At 47.8% G+C, this 20,269-nt stretch overlaps 1 protein-coding gene across 2 annotated transcripts in view; it reads left to right on the plus strand.

The window, feature by feature from the left end:
- The first annotated feature begins 826 nt into the window (after positions 1-826).
- Positions 827-20,269, plus strand: part of LOC144773049 (transmembrane protein 45A-like) — a 474,612-nt gene continuing 455,169 nt past the window's right edge. For both annotated transcript variants that reach the window (XM_078657833.1, XM_078657832.1), the window contains exon 1: positions 827-878. The gene's annotated coding sequence lies outside the window, so the exon portion shown is untranslated. The remainder of the gene's footprint in view (positions 879-20,269) is intronic.

Genomic DNA, 20,269 nt, shown 5'->3' on the forward strand with positions numbered 1-20,269 from the left:
TCGCCACTGTAAAGTTGTGTAATAATCACAGACCAGCAGTGGTAGTTGAACAACTGGGTTTATTCGCAGTTTAAATGTATATATTCCGAGGAGCGCCGGCCGGCGCTGCTCTCACTCTGATTCTCGGCGCGCAATGCGATGCGCGCGCCTCGCCGCCAAAATGGCCGCCGCACGTCACGTCTGCGTGACGTGCATAAGCTAGAACGCTACAGGACCTTATTGGAAATGTCACACATAAGCAGTGTGGAAACTTACTAGCTATGTAGTGAGTTTGACTGGACTTAATTTTCTATTGTGTATTTATAGTGTAAAAAGACACGAGACAATCCTTCAAGGGAGGTCCAACTCAAATCTCCGTTTCGGAATTTGTTATGGAATCTTAAGTCTGACAGTAAATGCTCTCAAGTGTTTCCTGGAGATCAGCGTTTGAGAGCGTCGCTGTGAGAGATGTCGAGGCTTCGAGGGCTCGGGGAGACCAATTCTCGCAGATGGATAACATGAGCCGAGCAGGCACTGCCACCTCACAGCCCAGCCTCTCCCTGCTCTTCCCGTCTCCTTCAGGTTACTGCAGAGCGCGCAGCCAGCTGAACACGTGGAGCTCGCCGGCACGGAGACCGGGCAACCATCCGTCCCACTGGCTGCCAGGGCTAACAGAGGAGAGCCGGGGAAAATGTCACGGACGGCACGCTCCGGGGAGGGACAGGTCCAGCCCAACAGCAAACTCTCCTTGCCAGGCATGTAATAACTAAATTACTGGATGCGCTGTCATTGGTTCTTTCCTAGGAAGAGGCGTGGCTGGAGCAACATTTTTCTGTTCGTAAAGCCTAGACTATTTGTCCTGTTAGAAGACGTGCAAGCCACGAAGCAGTCTTGGTTGGGTAAGTAGCTACGTGTATTCCGTGCATGTTTGAAAAGAAAGCACTGAGGTGCGCAGGCTGTGCTCAGATCTGTCAACCTCGATTGTCAGCAGTAGTGGGGCGAAAGTGTGTGAAACGAGAGACAAGGGAAACAACTTTCTCAATGAAAATCATAAGGGGTCCGGGGAGATGCCCTTGTTTCTGGCTGAACTCTGTTCCCTTCACCACCTCATGCCACGAGGAGCAAAAGAGGGGCAGCTTCGATGCTCCCGCATCCTTCCTCAGTCAGTCCTTACCCTGAGGGGGTCATCTGCTGCCGGGGTCAGGGAAGACTCCGAGCGAGTCACGTACGAACGAGATGAAGGCTGTGAGTGCTGGGCAGAGCCAACACAGCTGGTTTGCTCACACAGTGAGCCCTGTGTACCGTACAGTATCCCCCCCCCCTTCCAGATGTGCTTTTTCCATCAGCGCTAGCGGACTCCCTTGATTCGTTTAAAGCGCGAACTTTGCTTCGAAGCTGCCTTCATTCTGCTTTTTAAGCAATTTGGAATCGTGCCATTTTCTTAACATTAAAAAAGTTGCAATAAACACTTATGAGACTGAAAGAAGGTAATGGTCCAAGTCGCCGATATGACTGGTTCCTGTAATCTTTCATTTTAATGGGTATCGTAGTTGATGTTAAACCGGAGATGTAGGGAAGTGCATGAGCAAAGAAGAAAATACTCAAAGACTAATGTTATTGTCAGAATTTAAACAGCTGCCTCAAGTGGAGCTGCTGCCAGCGCCATTGGATGGGGACACTATCTGACATTGACACGAAATTGTATTTTTATCGTGGCATTTGTATTGCGGGCTTGTACCCCAGTGTGGGGCGCTGAAGCGCTTACACGAATAGCAAGCTACGCTATGTAGATAAGAGTAAGTTGTTGGAATGGTGTTGTTTTTTGTTTTGACCCTACGTGAGAAACGTCTGCGATGAACACCGAGGTGCGGTTACTATGTTATGGGACTCAGTGCCCGGCAGTGTGATTGGTGGGTTAGGGTATACGACAGATAGATGTGTATAATTGTAATAAGGACATATACGCAGCTATACAGCACCATCCTAGCCTCAGGGATAGTTGGATGCTGTTTGCGTGTACTAGTCTGACTTCCAGCAGCCGGTTCGAGACCAAATAGCGGATTATCTAGATCTTCCATCGTGATTAATTCCTGACCAAAGAAATCTTTCCTTCCATGTGACTATGGCACCTGGTTGATAGGACTGTCGTGCTGCATATATTATTGTCTTGATAAAGACCCGCTGCGACTGAAAACATTGGCGCTTTAAGGGTCGAAACGTCGACATCTATTCACAGGCCATAAAAACTCGGAGCCCTCAACGAACTTGAAAGAAATGATAGGGTTCCTAGATTGTATTAGTTGATGGTCTTATGAAATGATATTTTGTACATACATGTACAGTTTTTCTACATGAAATTTGGATATATTTTGTTTATCACAAGTTCACTATTCACTAATGTCACTTGGTTTTGCACTGTATTTGATATAATGAGAGTTATTGTATGTAATGTACAGAAATGACTTTTTGACTCACAAAATGATATAAAGAGACTATAAAGTAATATTTAGGTCTTCCTTCTTTATTTACTATAAGGATTTGTTACAGTATTTCGGAGGGGTTCTGTTGGTTCTATTAGGAGCATTGTAAAAAACTGTTTGGATAAATTATTTGTTGTTCGAACCCGACAGAACCGTGTTTTTCTAAATTACATATTACCCAGGTTCTGAGGGACACAGGGTCAACCCCGTTGTTTTTATAAAGTTTGCGTGTACTAGACATGGGTGAGCCACAGAAAGCTTGAGCCTGAGGCTTGGCTCTGATTCAGCTCGTGGTCCTGCTGGAACCTCGAGCCCATAACAAGCCGAGCTTTCATGTGACTTCTACCTGCCTTCCTCCCTGTAGAGTTGATTTCTACAAATTAGCACTATTCAATGAAAGATGTAACTGTTTTGGTTGTGTTCTCTCTCTTACTTTCTTTTTAAATCCTTGATTTTTGGGTTATTTGTTCAGTACATGCAACTTTTTATAAACAGCTTTTTATGACTTTCTCTATATGATGCTTTTTTTAGCGCAAAAAGGTTTTTCATAAATAAATTGTGTCACGACATACAGATTGTTTTTCGATTAAAGCCCTGTGATAAAAATATTTAGTATGTTTTGTAACATCTTACCTTTCGGGATTGGGGTGACGAGTATTTAACGCATGATCATTGGATTGAGATGTTGGTTGTCTGAATGCACAACTGGTGAATTGGTGACGCAAGTTGTATTTCCAAAGGAAAAAACGTATCACTTGCCAAAATTAAAAAGCTGACAAACAATATATTTCTCCTGCAACCCTGGCTCAGAGCTTCTTTCAGGTAATACTGCAGACGCAGAACTTCGAAAGATGGTAGAATCGCTTTGTAAAGTTCGCATGTGTGTAGAGAGTCTTTGCATATTGTTCTAGAATGTAAACCAAATTCCAGGCGTATCTGTGCTCGATGGATATACTGTGGTAGCTGGAATACTCATCTGCAGGTAATGCATTCCATCTTGCCTAGTAATGCGGCCATTATCCTGGGGAAAGCTGGTTGTTCATATGAAATAGAGGGTACCAATTTCGCTCCTATTGCCCTCACAATAACTTCCGCTGAAGGGCTATATAGCTTTGTATTTAGGTGAAAAATTGCAAATATTAACTTGCAGGCTTTTTTTTCCAGTGATCGCTAATGGAATTGTGGTTTAATTGTGTCAGTTCGCCATATTCCTAGCTAGTTATAAGTATTAGTGTCACCGATCTTCGCTCGGCCAAGTTTCCACACTTACCTGGCTTTCTCCTTAAGCTACCCGAATATCGTTACTGTTGTTTTGTTGGTGTTTGCCCCACTTATTGCTCATATTATATTTTTACAGCTCATCAAGGGTGTACTGTTCTCTTACTGTTGTGTGGTATAAGACTGCAAGATCAACTGCAAATTGTAGGATCGTTATCTTGGGTCATCCTATACTAGGGGAAAATGAGTAGGCATTCTTTATTGTAGTCCTTAAAACAGTATGAATTAAATAGCAGCGGGGCAAAACTGTTGCCCTTTTTTGTGCCTTTATTTGTGCCAATTTGGTTTTGTGGTCTTTTCCTTTGGCTTAGTTTTACTCGCACCCAGGTATCTGTGTAGTGTGCCATGATTGCATTAAGCAGATTTTGAGGAATGCCCCACATGGCCAGCTTCTTCCATAATGTTTGACGATCCACCCTGTTGAACGCTACTGAATAGTCTACATAGCAGATGTAGAGTGGTGGCTGATAAGAGCTTTTCGTTCAAGTGGCCAAGTATGATGAGGCAATGATATTGTCTACAGTAAGGCTTTATGCCTAAGTCCAGTTTGGTAGTAGGGGATCTAATTTTCTTTCCCTGCCCAGCTTTCTAGATCTTTTAGGAGAATGGCTGTGCATGTCTTAGCCTCTTCATCAAGTAAGGCTATCACCTGTAGTTTGCAGCATTCTTTGTGTTCCCCTTCTAAAGAATCAGGTGCAGTTTGGATCCACATCACGATTCTGGGACCTGTGCATACTGGCTCCAGCCACTTGTTGGGCATCTGTATGACGCCCCTGGTGCTTCGTCAGTAGTGTACATGTTTTTTATATGTGTCATCCACGTTTCTTGCAGTATACAGTTTACCTTTACATACATGGATTCTTTAGTGTGTTCACAAAGTGCCAAAATTCAGACTGCTTTTTGGGTTATAGTAGTGTGTGCACACTGCACAATTGGTTGTCGTGGGATGTATTTTTAGCCTTCCAGAAAGCTTTCCGATAATATCTCCTTGTCATTGGTAGCTTGAGTATTATTTCATCTTTTGCTGGTTTAAATGTATGCAATTAGGTTGCTTTTCTTAATGATGCTTTATATTTTTTTAAATGTGCATTTATACTATGAATTCTGCCTTGGGTGGCCGCCCCCAGGCCTGTGTTAAGTTGTCTAGTCTTCTTTTCCACCAGAGAGTTGTGTATAGAGGTGATTGTTAGAACTGGGGGTCTCTAGTTTGCAATGGTATACACCTTTGACCAAATAGGGACCCTTGCTTCAAAGTCAGGGAAAGGGGATTACACTACTGGATAACCCCTGCTCACCCCCTTGGTAGCTTGGCACAAGCAGACAGACTTATCTCAGAGGCAGTGTGTTAAGCATTTGTGAACACATACACCAATACAGTGAAAACACTACAGATGGACACAACACAAGTTTTATAAAAAATAAGTATTCTTTATAGAGACTTATCACAAGACCATAAACGACAAAAATCCACAGTACTGTACTCAATAAGAATTCTTCAAGATGGTAGAAATAGTTAAAAAATAGGTTATTCACTTAAAAAAAGTCTTCAGCAACAAATAACCCCACCTGGAGTTATCACGACGTCAAGGTCAGAGACATCCCAAAGTATGGCGCAGACAGCGAGGTGCGCGGCGTCGGGCCCGGAGTCAAAACAGTCCCACAAAGAACAGTACCTTGGAAAAGTGAAAAGAAAGACAGCTCACGGAATCGGGGAGATGCAGCGTCATTTGCACGGTGCGTTGTCGGTCCCTTACTTCGGGGTAGATGATGCGTCGGTGTCCTGGATGCTTGCGCTGGCAGGGGAGGTGTCGGTTACTGACCAGAGTGGAGGTGACATCACGATGTCGATGGATTCTTGACCACCCACATCGATGATTGGCTTCGGGATGATGTCGGCTTCGGAGTCAATGCGGCACAGCAGCTCGCGTCCGGTCGGCGTCGCAAGTCAGAGCAGCACTCACGGCTATGGCAGGCTTACGATGTTGTTCGCTGGTGTCGATGTGGCACGGCGGCCGGCGTCAGATCTATGTTGCAAGTCGGAACATCGCTCACGACCTCATTGCAGATTATGGCATCGCTCGCTGGCGTCGGTATTACAGGTTCCTTCTGTAGCACTAGAACAGCATGTTCCAGATGCAGGCACACAGAAGGGGGTGAAGTCTGGTATCCCTGAGACTTCGGTCAGGAGGCAAGCTCAAATCAAGCCCTTGGAGTAATATTCTGCAAGATGATGAAAGTTCCTTAAAAGTTCATTCTCCTTTCCTTGGCAATGAAGAGACCACTGCAGGCCAACCCAGCAAACAGCACACTGGCAGAGTGGCAGTCCAAACTCCTGCAGCTTCCTTGGTTCTTCTCGTTGGCAAAAGGTTCCTCTTGTGCCCAGAAGTGTTCTAAAGTCTTGGGGTCTGGGTCCCCATATTTATATTACTATTCTCTTTGTTCTCTAAAGTCAGAGAGACCTCTGCCTAGTCCAAACCAGTTCTCGTCAGTCCTGGAACACTTTGTTGACAAGACTCCTTCTTTCCTTTTACAGTGTAGGCCAGGGACATCAGACACACTACAGGTAGTGGAGCCAGCATTGTGGAGGGAAGGCACAGCCCTATTCAGGTCCCAGGTGCAGCTCCTCCCACCCATCTATAAGCAGATCTCTGTATTCAGCCTTGAACTGACTCACCCTTTCTCCTGAAACCCCTCAGCCCCTGTCACTCAAACTCCAGACAAGGAATACACAACCTAGCAGAGGCAGACTTGGATAGTTAGGCAAGAAAATACCTGCTTTCTAAAAGTGGTATTTTCAAACGCAGAATGTTAAAACCAACTTCACTAAAAGATGTATTTTATCACTCTGAGTTCAGGCATACTAAACTCGAATTTCCACCTAGTTCCCTGAGTCAGTTAGGATTATGAGATGTAATAATCGAACTGCCCATTCTGGCCTATGGGGAACAGTTGGCCTTGCAATAGTGAAAAACGAAAATGGCTGTAATTCACCATTGGGACATGCCACGCACACCAGTGCATGTCCTACCTTAAACTTACAATGCACCCTGCCCTTGGGCCTACCTTAGGGTTGTCTGATATGAAGAAAAGGGAAGGTTTAGGGACTGGCAAGTGAGTGCACTTGCCAAGTCGACATGGCAGTTACAGACTGCACACAGGCCCTGCAATGGCAGGCCCGAGACACACTTTCCAAGCTGCTTCTGTGGCTGGCAAAACCAGTGCTGCAAGACCACCAGCAGCATGTGATTTACAAGCCCTGGGCACACAGGGTGCACTGTACTAGGGTCTGACAAGTAAATCAAATAACCCAATCATGGAGTCACTAATTAGTACAACAATTTAACATAGGGAGCAGCTGCACTGTGGCACTGAATAGCAGTGGCACAGTGCCTGTTGGACCCGGCCTCGTGGCGTGGTCCTACCCCTCCCGCATGGTGGGCCCCGGACGACATCGGCCCTCCATCCAGCCCGGGTCGGCCTCGGGCACACCTCTGCACGCCCTCCAAACCACCAGATCCGCCACCCGGCGGCCCACAACCACTGACACGGCACCCTCGGGCCGCCCCAGCATTACCGGTCCGGTGCCCACCCCGGACCCTCATTCCAGGCCCGACGCCATCTTGGGCCCATCACGTCACAGACACGTGGTCCCGGACCAGCCGTGGCCACGGCCCCAGCGAGCCCGCCATCGAGGCACCAAGAACCCTCCGGGTGGTAGAGTGGCCACTCCACCAGAGACAAGGAGAGGGGAGTTTCGATGGCTCTCCAACCGTCCCCGGATGCCTGGTTTCGATCGCCCTCCGGCCTCCCTGGGCTCTGGCTCCACCCCCCTGCTGGGTGTCTGGACACCATCATCCCGGCCCCTCTGACCCCCAGGCGAGAGGGTCCGGACATCAAAGAACTCCAGACCTATATCTGGGCCAGCCCCGGAGTAGGACGGCAGTTGTATCCCGGAGTCGAGAAGCCCTGCTGATGCTATCGCGGCTGACCCTGAGACGAACTCCCCTTGCTGTTCTACCGGGAACCTGCTGGCGCTGCCGCGGTCCATCTTTGCTGTAACCCTCTTGGAGCCTGCTGGCGCTGCCGCGGTCCACACTCGCTGAACCATCTTGGAACCTGCTGGCGCTGCCGCGGTCCACACTCGCTGAACCATCTTGGAACCTGCTGGCGCTGCCGCGGTCCACACTCGCTGAACCATCTTGGAACCTGCTGGCGCTGCCGCGGTCCACACTCGCTGAACCATCTTGGAACCTGCTGGCGCTGCCGCGGTCCACACTCGCTGAACCATCTTGGAACCTGCTGGCGCTGCCGCGGTCCACACTCGCTGAACCATCTTGGAGCCTGCTGGCGCTGCCGCGGCCCAACCTCCCGGAACTCCCCAGCTCGAGGATTGAGAGCTGTGCGTAGAGTCTCCTTGCCACCGACCATCTATAAGACTGTCCCGCTACCTTGCCCCTTTGTCAAGAGACTTTCCAGACCTCGGGATCTGCTGTATATATTGAAATGATACTTATTGCCAGATAAAGATTGAAAACTCTATCTACGTGTGGTGTATATTTGTAGTGGTGTGGTTACTCTGCTGTACGATTCTAGGAGAGGGCCCTCCCGTCGGAGGCCTCTCGACCTCGCTCGGTCCCTTCTCTGAAGGAGGGGTAGACCTAGGGGTGGTCAGTCAGACACCTTCTGCCTCCCCCGGGTTCGCCTTTCTAACAGTGCCCAAAGCATTTAACCAGCAAAACATATCAAAAACAGAGGAGGCAATCAGTAAAAGAAAAATGGAACGGAGACTCACATCAATGATACCAGGTCTAACACATGTCCCCTCAGCTGAAATGTGGGGAAAACTACCCTTCCCCTTGGGAGTTCTCTTCACTAAGGCGGAAAAATCTGGACGGACCATCCACATTGGCGTGTTCTGTACCAGGGTGGTGTTCCACCGTAAAGTCCATCGCCTGTAGGGAAATGGACCACTTCAACAACTTTGGGTTCTCACTCCTCATCTGCATTAACCATCTGAGGTGCTTGTGGTCTGTCTGAACCCGGAAGTGAGTCCCAAACAAGTGTGGTCTCAACTTCTTCAGTGCTCAGACCACAGCAAATGCCTCACGCTCAATTGCACTCCACCTTTGTTCCCGTGGAAGTAACCTCCTACTGATGAAGGCTACAGGTTGGTCTAGGCCCTCTTCATTATTCGGTGATAGAACAGCCCCCATACCATGCTCTGAACAGTCTGTTTGAACAATGAATTCCTTTGAGAAGTTGGGCGCCTGAAGCACTGGTGCTGTGCACATGGCAGTCTTCAGGGCGTCAAAAGCCTTCTGACAGATGTCAGTCCAGTTCACTTTCTAGGGCTGCTACCTGGAAGTCAGCTCAGTCAAGGGTTCAACAATGTTGCCATACCCCTTGACAAACCTCCTGTAATACCCTGTGAGTCCTAAAAAGGCTATCACCTGTGTCTGAGCCTTTGGGGGTTCCCAATCCAGGATGATATCAATCTTGGGTTGTAGGGGCGCCACCTGGCCGCTCCCTACTTGGTGCCCCAAGTACACCACAGAACCCTGCCCGATCTGGCACTTACTCGCCTTGATCATGAGGCCTGCCTTTCACAGTGCCAGCAACACTTCCCAGAGGTGGTGCAGATGTTCTTCCCAACTGGCGCTAAACACTGCAATGTCATCCAGGTAGGCGGCACTGAAATCCTCCAGTCCAGCCAACACCTGTTTGACCAACCACTGAAAGGTGGCAGGGGCATTCTTTATCCCAAAGGGCATAACCCGGAATTGGTAGTGCCCATCTGGTGTGGAGAATGCTGACCTCTCGGTGGCCCCATCAGTCAAGGCGATCTGACAGTACCCAGATGTCAAATCAAACGTACTGAGGTACCGGGAAGCCCCTAACCTATCAATGAGTTCATCAGCTCTGGGGATGGGGTGCGCATCAGTCCTGGTGACTGAATTGAGTCCTTGGTAGTCCACACAGAACAGGAGTTTGGGTGTGGCACCAGGCTCAGCAGCCTTTGGGTCTAAGACCACTGGGCTGGCCCAAGGACTGTTGGAGGACTCAATCACCCCTAAGGCAAACATCTTGGAGACCTCCTCCTTGATGTAAGCTCTGACCCTGTCAGTCACTCTGTAAGCCTTGTGCTTTACAGGAGGACTGTCTCCAGTGTCCATATCATGGACGCACCACTCAGTGACACCAGGAACCAGGGAAAACAAATCAGAGAATTGCGCCAACAGTTGGCGACAATCTTGCTGCTGTTCAGGGGCCAGTGTGGCAGAGAGGCTGACACCCACCACTGACCCATCTTGCTCTGTTGCAGACAGGAGGTCAGGAAGAGGCTCTGTCTCTTCCTCCATTCCATCATCTGTTTCTAGAAGCATGCCCATTTCGGACCTTTCTAAGTGGGGCGTCAGGAGGTTAAAATGCAGGACAGGCAAAGGGTTTCTTGGAGACCGCAAGTTCACCAGTTAGGTGACATCACTCTTGCGCTCCACCACCTCAAATGGTCCGGTCTACCTGTACTGGAGCGCACAAGGCTCTACAGGGGCCATGACCCAAACTTTCTGTCCAAGTTGAAGCTCAATCAGAGTGGCATTCTGATCGTACCACTGCTTCATGTCCTCCTGGCTAGCTTCCAGATTCGCTTGAGCGAGTTGTCTGAATCACCGAGTCTGGTTCCTGAAGGTCAGCATGTAACTGTACACATCCTAAGGGAGGTTCCTGGGAGATTGCTGTGAGAAGTTAGCCTGGCATATGATGTCCACTATTCTAGTGAGCACCTTGCACCAGTCTAATCGACCCTTATTGATGGTGGTTGTAAAGTCAACCTTATAGACAAGCTTTCCTAGTGGTAGCATGACCAGCAGTCATAGGCTAAGACTTCAGAGAGCATGTGAAGCAAGCTATTTTACCAATTATAATCCCTTGAATACCAAATGAAAGGATGCCACACAAGGTATATATCAAATATAGATGTGTTTATTTCTAACACAACCCCTCTGCACTCTTTATGAGGTCAGAGGTCAAGGTACATCACAAGTTAGATCAATTAGCATACGATAAGTTGCACATATACGGTTATGCCCTAGGGGCCTCACGAACCGTATACTAAGAAAGTGGTATAAGAACCACGTGAGAGTTAGACAGTAGGCCTAGGGCCTGTAGAATTGCTGGGACTACACTAAACAACCAAAGGTTAGGAAGTAGGAGGCCCACGGGAGACGCGTGCAGTGTTTAAACACAGTTGTGAGTTACCATTGACTTATAATGGGAAACGAAGAAGTTACAAAGTTACTGTTTAAGGACACTTCCGGATGGACTAGGATGGAACCCTTTTAAACTAGGACACTTCGAGAGTCAAGATCCACGGGAGCACCGGAGTACTCGTGTTACCTCACCCAGGGAAGCCGGGTGCATAAGTGTCTTTTCGTGTCGGGTTTCGTCGTTGTTTTCTATGGAGATCTGCAAAGAAGTGCTGCAGGCGACCAGAGGAAAAGTGTCCGGGTGGATCCAAGGGTGGATCGGCGATGTAAAGAACCTGAAAGCAGAGGGGACAGAGTCTGGGTCGCTAGCCAGTGACCAGGTAGGAACCAGGCAATGTCGCATGCTTGAAGGTGAGTTTGTCTCTTCAGCCACGAGGTCCAGGAGGTATCGATGATGACCAGGCACTGGATTCGAGCTGTCCCATGAAGGATCTAGTTGACTGCGGTGTCAGTATTCGGATTGGACCCAACAAGCCGTGGCAAACGCAACCCTTGCAGGATGTCGAGATTGGCTCTGTTGCAGACCAGCAAGGTCTGTGGCGCTTCTCCTTTGAAGGGAAGCTGGAGCAAGCCTGAAGCAACCAGGAAAGCAGTTTAGTTCAAAAGAAAAGTCTTCAGGGGGCTCACTAGCCAACGGGCTAGCAACCGGGAAGGTGTCGAGCTGAAATGCAAGAGCAGGCCCCACGCAGCACTCATGGAGTGTGGAGGGCTGAGCTTCAGTGCAAATGGTGCTCGGGTCTGGGGCTTCTCGTACCCCAATGCACAACTGTGAGGGTACCTCGGTAGTCGAGCAGTTAGCAGTTCTGGCAGGAGTGTCAACAAAGCAGACCAGCAAGTTACTGGTGGTGCCTGTTTGCACAGGGTGGTCCCTCCTTGACCACAAAGGAGATGTCTTCCATCTTCTAGTCAGACTAGAATGTCGAAGGTCCAAGAGTTCTGTATCAAAGTTTCTTACCAGGATAATCTAAAGTCCTGGGGACACAACTCCTATACTTATACTAAGCTAAGGGGCTGGATTACCTGCCTAGGTCCCTCCTACGGAGCTGGTGCTGGAGTACCCCAGCAACTGGTTTGAACCGGGCTATGCATGGAACACCTTGTGTGCCCCAGGCAGTGTCTCAAAAAGCATCTGCTGATGAAGCCCTCCCTGTCCCAATGCACATCTGCCTGTGTGAGGAGGTGCCAGCACCTCCCTGGGCAGGAAAGCTATTGTCCAGGCCTCCCCTGCCGGAGATTCGTCCAGCAGCCGGAGGACAGACTTGTGTCTGTGGCAGCAGCATCCATTTTGTGATGCTGGAGCTCTGTTTAACTTTAACCGGGTAAAGCAGTAACATACATGTCTTTTCCCTCTAGAAGGGTGGAATGCTACCCCCGCCGCCAGAATTAGTGGGGGGGGTAGTATTCCAAAGTGTTTGACACCTCACACAACATGTTTTGATAAAGCCAAACCAAAGTGAGCATTAACCGTGAGGATTATAATGCACTTAAGGGTATATGGTATGGCTATATCATAGAACAGCTATAAGGCGATGGTTCCGAAAGCTGCAGAGGGGCTCAGCTCATGCTAGGGCACCCTCTCACATATAACCAAGCACTCTGCCTCCAGAATTGTCGAGGCCTACCAAGGAGTGACTTATAGGTGCATATGTGTCTATATATAAGGTAGATATAGGTATACTATATCTAAGTAAGGGGTGATTACACCACCTTACCCAAGCTGAGTGATCAGCATGTGGTGTCAGTTTGGAGGGCCAGCCAGGGGCTGCAGCATGTATTATGCCACATAATACATGCTGCAGCCCCTTGTAGGCCTTGGGTGCACCTATGCCATGGGTACCTAGGGTACACTATACAGGGGCTCACAAGGGTGACCCAGTAACCAATCTGGTATGTACCTAAAGTACATGGAGTCCATTTTATAGAGAAAACAGATAGTCTGGGGCCCTGAATAGCAGGGTCCCAGGCCAACTAAGTTGAAAACCAGCAAAACACCTGGAAAAAAGTTGGAGTAACCATATAGTCAGATTCCACCTTCCTACAATTGCTCCCAGCCTTCCTTGACCAGACTCAAAGGTCCTCTTACCGGGTGTCCATACAACAGTTCAAAGGGGCTGAACCCTAGGGACTTTTGTGGCACCTCACGATAAGCAAAAAGAAGGCATGGCAAGAGGACGTCCAACTTACGCCTCATAGGTTCCTCATGACCCATAATCATGCCTTTAAGGGTCTGGTTGACTCTCTCAACTAGCCCATTACTTTGTGGGTGGTAAGGAGTGGTGAACTTATATGTAACACCACACTCCTTCCACAGAGACTTCATATAACTGGAAATTAAGTTTGTACCTCGGTCAGACACCACCTCTCTGGGGAACCCCACACGGGAGAAAATCCCCATCAGTACACGTCCCACCACGGGGGCCTTCACTGTCCTGAGCGGGATAGCTTCCGAGTACCGGATAGCATGTTCCACCAAGGCCAGGATAAACCCGTTGCCCATGGCTGTCTTGGGGTCCAGTGGCCCCACAATGTCAATGCCTACCCGTTCAAAGGGGGTACTGACTACAGAAAAAGGTTGGAGAGGAGCCTTGTGCTTCCTTCCACTTTTCCCACTTGCCTGGCAAGTTTGACAAGTCCTGCAATGAGTATCTGAACTCTTCCGCATCTGGGGCCAATAAAAATGGTTGACAAGCCTTTCAAAGGTCTTGTTCTGCCCCAGCTAAAGGTACATCTTGAGCCAACCCGAGTAGGAAGGCTCTGAAGCACTGGGGTACCACCAGCACAAAGGCTAACCCAGGCTCAGCAACCTTAGGCTCGCTATACAGGAGATTGTTCTCCCAGTAGATCCAATGTGATCCAGACTGATCACCTGCTGCCTGGTTTGTGGCCTGTTGCAGCAAACCCTCAAGAGAAGGGCACTTCCTCTGTTCTGTACAAACTTTCTCCATTTCTCCAAAGAGGGTCCTCCTTCTTGCTGCCAATGGGTCAGCTCAGGTAGGTCGCCCAGTTCAGCAATTTGTTCCCCTGTAGGTTCCAGGGCATCCCCCTCAATGTCTGCCTCCTCCTGGACCGTGGGAACAATGGGGGATGGTATCCCGCAGCCCCTACCTCTTCTCTTTAAGGCAGGTACCTGGGCCTTACTTTCAGGCTGCAGGATCTCCTGAACACCCATACTGGCTGCCATAGACCGAGTGGTCACACACTCCCACTCAGGCAGAGCCAACATCTCCACATGAGCCTTCTTCTCCTCCTTATCCCAATGGGAGTTCTCTAAATCATTGCCCAACAGACAATCCACAGGCATGGCTGGCCTCACAGCTACTTGAAGAGTACCATAGACCCCCCCCACTCAAAGGGAACTTGAGCAATCTCACACTGGCTCTGTGAGTTGTCCGCTGCAACTACAGGGAAGAATGCATGAGGGATAACCTGCTCTTTGGACACCAACCGGCAACTGACAGCTGTCACTCTAGCCCTGGTGTCCCTCAGAGCCTCCACTCTATGGCCATTGATGGTCACGCACTGCCTGTACTTTTTAGTGTTATCAGGCAGCTGAGTCTTAGGGACCATCTCAAAGTCTCTAATGAGACAAGGGACATTTCTGCGGGACCCCACCCACCTTGAGCACCAATATCCTCCTCTCCCTGGGCTACACTCTCCATCTGACGGGGGTGCACGGGGTGGCACATACTGACCCTTTTGGGGACACTGGGGATCATAGCCCCCTGTGAATTGGTTTCCTGTCGGAGGCTCTGACGTCTTCTCAGGGGAAGGCTGGGAACCCTTCCCTTGGTTCCCTTGGGAATTACTTTGGAGCCCTTTCTGGGGCTCCCTCTGTTTACCCTTGCCCCCCCAGTCTTCTGCTGGGGACCCTCCCCACCTTTGGAGGAGTCTCCCACATGACCCTTGTGGACCCGGGAACTGAACCAGAGGTTCGCCTCCTCAGCAAGCTTCCTAGGGTGAGTCAACTTGCTATCAATAAGGTACTGGTGTAGCTCTTGAAAACAGCTAGCAGACAAGTGCTCCCATGCAATCAAATCATAGAGCGCTTCAAAAGTATCCACTTTGCTACCCTTCACCCAACCATCCATAGCTCTGCAAAAGAAGGATACATATTCTACCCAAGTGGTTCCCTCCAGCTTCTTACAATTCCTGAATCTCTGTCTATAGAGTTGGGGCAAAACCATACCTTGTCATCAGGGCTTCCTTCATGCGGGCATAAGACATCCTATTTTTACTGGATAGGTCTAACAACGTATCCCTACCCTCACTCACGAGGCTTCCCCACAACCCAGCTCCCCAATCCTTCTCAGGGACCCGGTGGGCCAACATTGCTATCTCATAGGCTGCAAACCCCTGCCCAATATCCTCATGCTTATGGAAATATTTGATGACATTTTTGCGGATATATACCCTGCCTTCTGAAGGCAGAGATGGTGTGCTGCCACCAAAGGTATTGATCTCTAAGCCCTTTGCCTTGATCTTTACCTCCCTCAACATCCTCTCATGTTCCAATCTAATTTTCTCTCTGTCCAAGGACAATCTGTTATTCTCTATTTCCCTCTGACCCTCCATCTTAAGCTTAGCAATCTCCAGCTTGTGTGTCCTATTTCTCTCCCTGTCTTCCAGCTCTCTGGGGGACAGGTCTTTGGAAGAGGTACTACTGCCAGGTGGGGACGGTACCTCGTCCCTAGTTGGAAAAACTGGCCTATCTAGTTGCCCATCTGCATCTTCATCCCCAGCTGGCTCCACCACCAGATCAGGGGCATTTCATGCTTCTACCCAGGCCCTCAGCGCCTTTTGGTAGTCATCCTTTTTGGAAATGCCTGGTGTAGCAACTTTCAATTTCTTCCGTAGATGCTTGATCTGTTTCAAAGTGTAGGTTTCGAACCTCTCTTCCTCAAAATCTAGAGCCATAGATGCAACTGATGCTGGTTTACTCATGGCAGTAAGAATTGGCAGTTCTCAGGAAAAATAATAGTCCAAGGAAAAAAAGATTAAACCAAAAAAAAAGTATGTGGTCGCTTTTGGTCTATACTCACTAGTAGTGTACACCAATTACTGTATATGAGTCATAAATGCAGGTCCAAATCCTCACTGCTGACCACCAATGTTAGAACTGGGGGTCTCTAGTTGGCAATGGTATACACCTTTGACCAAATAGGGACCCTTGCTTCTAAGTCAGGGAAAGGGGATTACACTACTGGATAATGCCTGCTCACCCCCTTGGTAGCTTGGCATGAGCAGACAAGCTTATCTCAGAGGCATTGTGTTAAGCATTTGTGATCACATACAGCAATACAGTGAAAACACTACAGATGGACACAACACAGGTTTTATAAAAATAAGTATTCTTTATATAGAATTTTCACAAGACCATAAACAACAAAAATCCACAATACTGTACTCAATAAGAATTCTTCAAGATGGTAGAAATAGTTCGAAAATAGGTTATTCACTTAAAAATAGTCTTTAGTAACAAATAACCCCAACTGGAATTATCACGACGTCAAGGTCAAAGAAATCCCAAAGTACGGTGCCGACCACGAGGTGCGCAGTGTCGGGCCCGGAGTCAAAACAGACCCACAAAGAACTGTACCATGGAAAAGCTAAAACAAAGACAGCTCATGGCGTCGGGGAGATGCAGCGTTGTTGGCCCGGTGCGGCGTTAGTTCCTTACTTCGGGGGAGATGATGTGTCGGTGTCCTGGATGCTTGCGCAGGCAGGGGAGGCGTCGGTTCCTGACCGGAGTGGAGGTGACGTCTCGATGGCGCCGAAACCACGTTCCGTACAATGTCACGATGTATATGGATTCTTGACCACCCATGTCGACGATCGGCTCCGTGATCATGTCAGCTTCGGAGTCGATGCTGCGCAGCAGCTGGCGACGGGCCGGCGTCGCATTTCGGAGCAGCGCTCACAGCTATGGCAGGCTTACGATGTCGTTCGCTGGCGTCGATGTGGCACGGCGGCGGGTCTACGTTGCAAGTCGGAGCAGCGCTCACAACTTTGTTGCAGATTACGGCATCGCTCACTGGCGTCGGTATTGCAGGTTCCTTCTGTAGCACTAGAACAGCAAGTTCCAGATGCAGGCACACAAAAGGGGGTGAAGTCTGGTATCCCTGAGACTTCGGTCAGGAGGAAAGCTCCAATCAAGCCCTTGGAGTAATATTCTGCATGATGATGAAAGTTCTGTAAAAGTTCCTTCTCCTTTCCTTGGCAGAGGGGCAGTCCAAACTCCTGCAGCTTCCTTGCTTCTTCTCCTTGGCTAAAGGTTCGTCTTGTTCCCAGAAGTGATCTAAAGTCCTGGGGTCTGGGCCCCCATATTTATATTTATACTACTATTCTCTTTGTTTTCTGAAGGCAGAGAGGCCTCTGCCTAGTCCAAACCAGTTCTGGTCAGTCCTGGAGCACTTTGTTGACAAGACTCCTTCTTTCCTTTCACAGTGTAGGCCAGGGACATCAGGCACACCAGAGGAGGTATAGCCAGCATTGTGGAGGGTAGGCACAGCCCTATTCGGGTCCCAGGTGCTGCTCCTCCCACCCATCTACATGCACTTTTCTCTATTTAGCCTTGTACTGACTCACCCTGTCTCCTGAAATTCCCCAGCCCCTGTCACTCAAACTCCAGACAAGGAATACACAACCTAGCAGAGACAGGCTTGGATAATTAGCCCAGAAAATACCTACTTTCTAAAAGTGGTATTTTCAAACACAGAATGTTAAAAGCAACTTCACTAAAAGATGTATTTTATCACGCTGAGTTCAGGCATACTAAACTCAAATTTCTACCTAGTTCCCTGAGTCAGTTAGGATTACAAGATGTAATAATCAAACTGCCCATTCTGGCCTATGGGGAACAAGTAGCCTTGTAATAGTAAAAAACGAAAATGGCTGTATTTCACCATTAGGACATGCCACACACACCAGGGGATGTCCTACCTTATACTTACAATGCACCCTACCCTTGGGCCTACCTTTGGTGGCGACTGATATGAAGAAAAGGGAAGGTTTAGGGACTGGCAAGTGGGAGCACTTGCCAAGTCGACATGGCAGTCACAGACTGCACACAGGCCCTGCAATGGCAGGCCTGAGACACACTTTACAAGCTGCTTCTGTGAGTGGCATAACCAGTGCTGCAAGTCCACCAGCAGCATTTGATTTACAAGACCTGGGCACACAGGGTGCACTGTACTAGGGTCTGACTAGTAAATCAAATAACCCAATCATGGAGTCACTAATTAGTACAACAATTTACCATAGGGAGCACTTGCACTGTGGTACTGAATAGCAGCGGCACAGTGCTCAAAGCATCTAACCAGCAAAACGAATAAAAAACAAAGGAGGCAAACAGTAAAAAAAAATGGAAGGGAGACTCACACCAAAGATACCAGGTCTAACAGCGATCATTACTGCTCACCCTTTGATGTGGTGGGGCCGTTAGGCTGCCATGAGAGGTTTAACATTTGCCTGACTGATTTCAAGTTGCAATTCTTTAAACTGAGCTGTACATATGCTATCCCATTTGAATCTCTTAATTGGCTAACAGGTTTCCAAACCATCTGAAGTACCAATAACTGGTAGAGTTGTTCCATCCTCGTGCATTATCCTAAAGTTGGCAATCAGGGGACAGTGGTTGATTTATTTTCATTTTGGGATGGAGATATTTTTGCAACAATCCCTTAGGGCTTTAGATGGAATTATGTAATCTAGTTTTTATCCACATCTATGTGTGATTTGATTATTTATTCCAGGGATTTGGCCAGGATCATTAGTCTGCAATGGGTGCAGACTATATACCTGAAGAATATTATGCAGTTTACTGGACTTTTTACGAGAGCAATCAGACATGTTTATAGAATGAGCAGGTTTTTTATATTGATGTCACCTAGAACTAAGATATCGTATGTGGGGAAGGCACAAAGTATTTTTTCCATTGATTCGCAGAATCTCTCAAAAACAATTTTAAGCAGCTTCATGTATGTGTTAATAATTTGTTTGTTATGCCAAGGTTATGTTGTTTAAATACTAATGTTTGAAACAATGAGTTTTGTTTCAGCAGTGATACCCTTGCTTCTATGTTTGCGGCTTCCTAAATTGCCAGCCCTTCAGATGGTCTTGCATACTTGATTTTTTTGCAGAATAGTACACTCCCTGGTATCCATCTATCGTTAACAAGCAGGTTCTCCACATTTCTCAGATACAGATTATGTCTCCAGATAAAAAAAAATATAGAGTGTCCTTATCTTGTATGATTTGTTCGAGTCCCGCAACATTCCAAGATATTATTTGTTATTGGCGTATCCGGTGATTTGTTTCATTCTGATTTCAGGGTCTGTCTTAGGGGAACAAATTGGTCTTTGAGGAGAGTGTATACGCCAACCAATTCATATAGGATGTTGGTTCTTTCATTATTTATATTTACTTTTACTTGGGTATTCCCTAATTGTAACAGAGCACATGGGAGTGTTTCAACTTTAAGTATACAATATCCATCTGTCTTTTTGTCGGTGGGCCATCCTGGACCAGACAACACTTGAGATTCCTTAAATGCAAGTAATCGCAATTTTGCGATTTCTTAATTTGCGATTTTTGCATTTGGGAGGATATATCCCAAATGCAAAAATACCGGTCACAAAGGGGCAGATTCTCAGAATCTGCCCCTTTGCGAGCGGATTCTAGCTTGATGCATCTGGGCCTTAATTCTTTGGTTTTCCAGGATACTATTGTAGTTTCTGTATCTGGTGTGTTTTTAGATTAATCAAATCTTATTCTGCTAATATACTCTGATTTTATATGGGCTAGTGAAGGTATATATCATGACCTAACCATAGTATACTTCACCTCCTTTGGTGTATCTTGTTGCCCTTGTGAAATGTATGTTGGTATACATATTAGTTCGAGTGTGGGGAGTCTTATCCTTCCCTGTTTTTACACCACCTGGCCTGTCCTGTGTTGTTGGTAAATGTGGTCTAGTTCCCAGTTTATTGGGTGTAAACATTTTAATATTTTTTTGATGTTTAGTAACTTAAATGTATATTTATTTTGAACAAATGCTGGTTATTTGTTACATGGTTGTTTGAGGTAGGAAGGTTTTCTGAGGGCCATGTATCCATGCCTGGTTCATACTGATCCTGTTTGTTGTTTCCCTCATTATTTGATGTTGGGCTGGTGTGTCGTGATCCATGCTTCCTTACTTGGCCCTTTGTATTGCAGAGGGGCACTGCTCTCACCATTGCAGGTCTTTGTTCATGCATTAACGTCGCAGGG

The sequence above is a fragment of the Lissotriton helveticus genome, chromosome 8, assembly GCF_964261635.1.
Source record: "Lissotriton helveticus chromosome 8, aLisHel1.1, whole genome shotgun sequence".
Taxonomy (NCBI): Eukaryota; Metazoa; Chordata; class Amphibia; order Caudata; family Salamandridae; genus Lissotriton; species Lissotriton helveticus.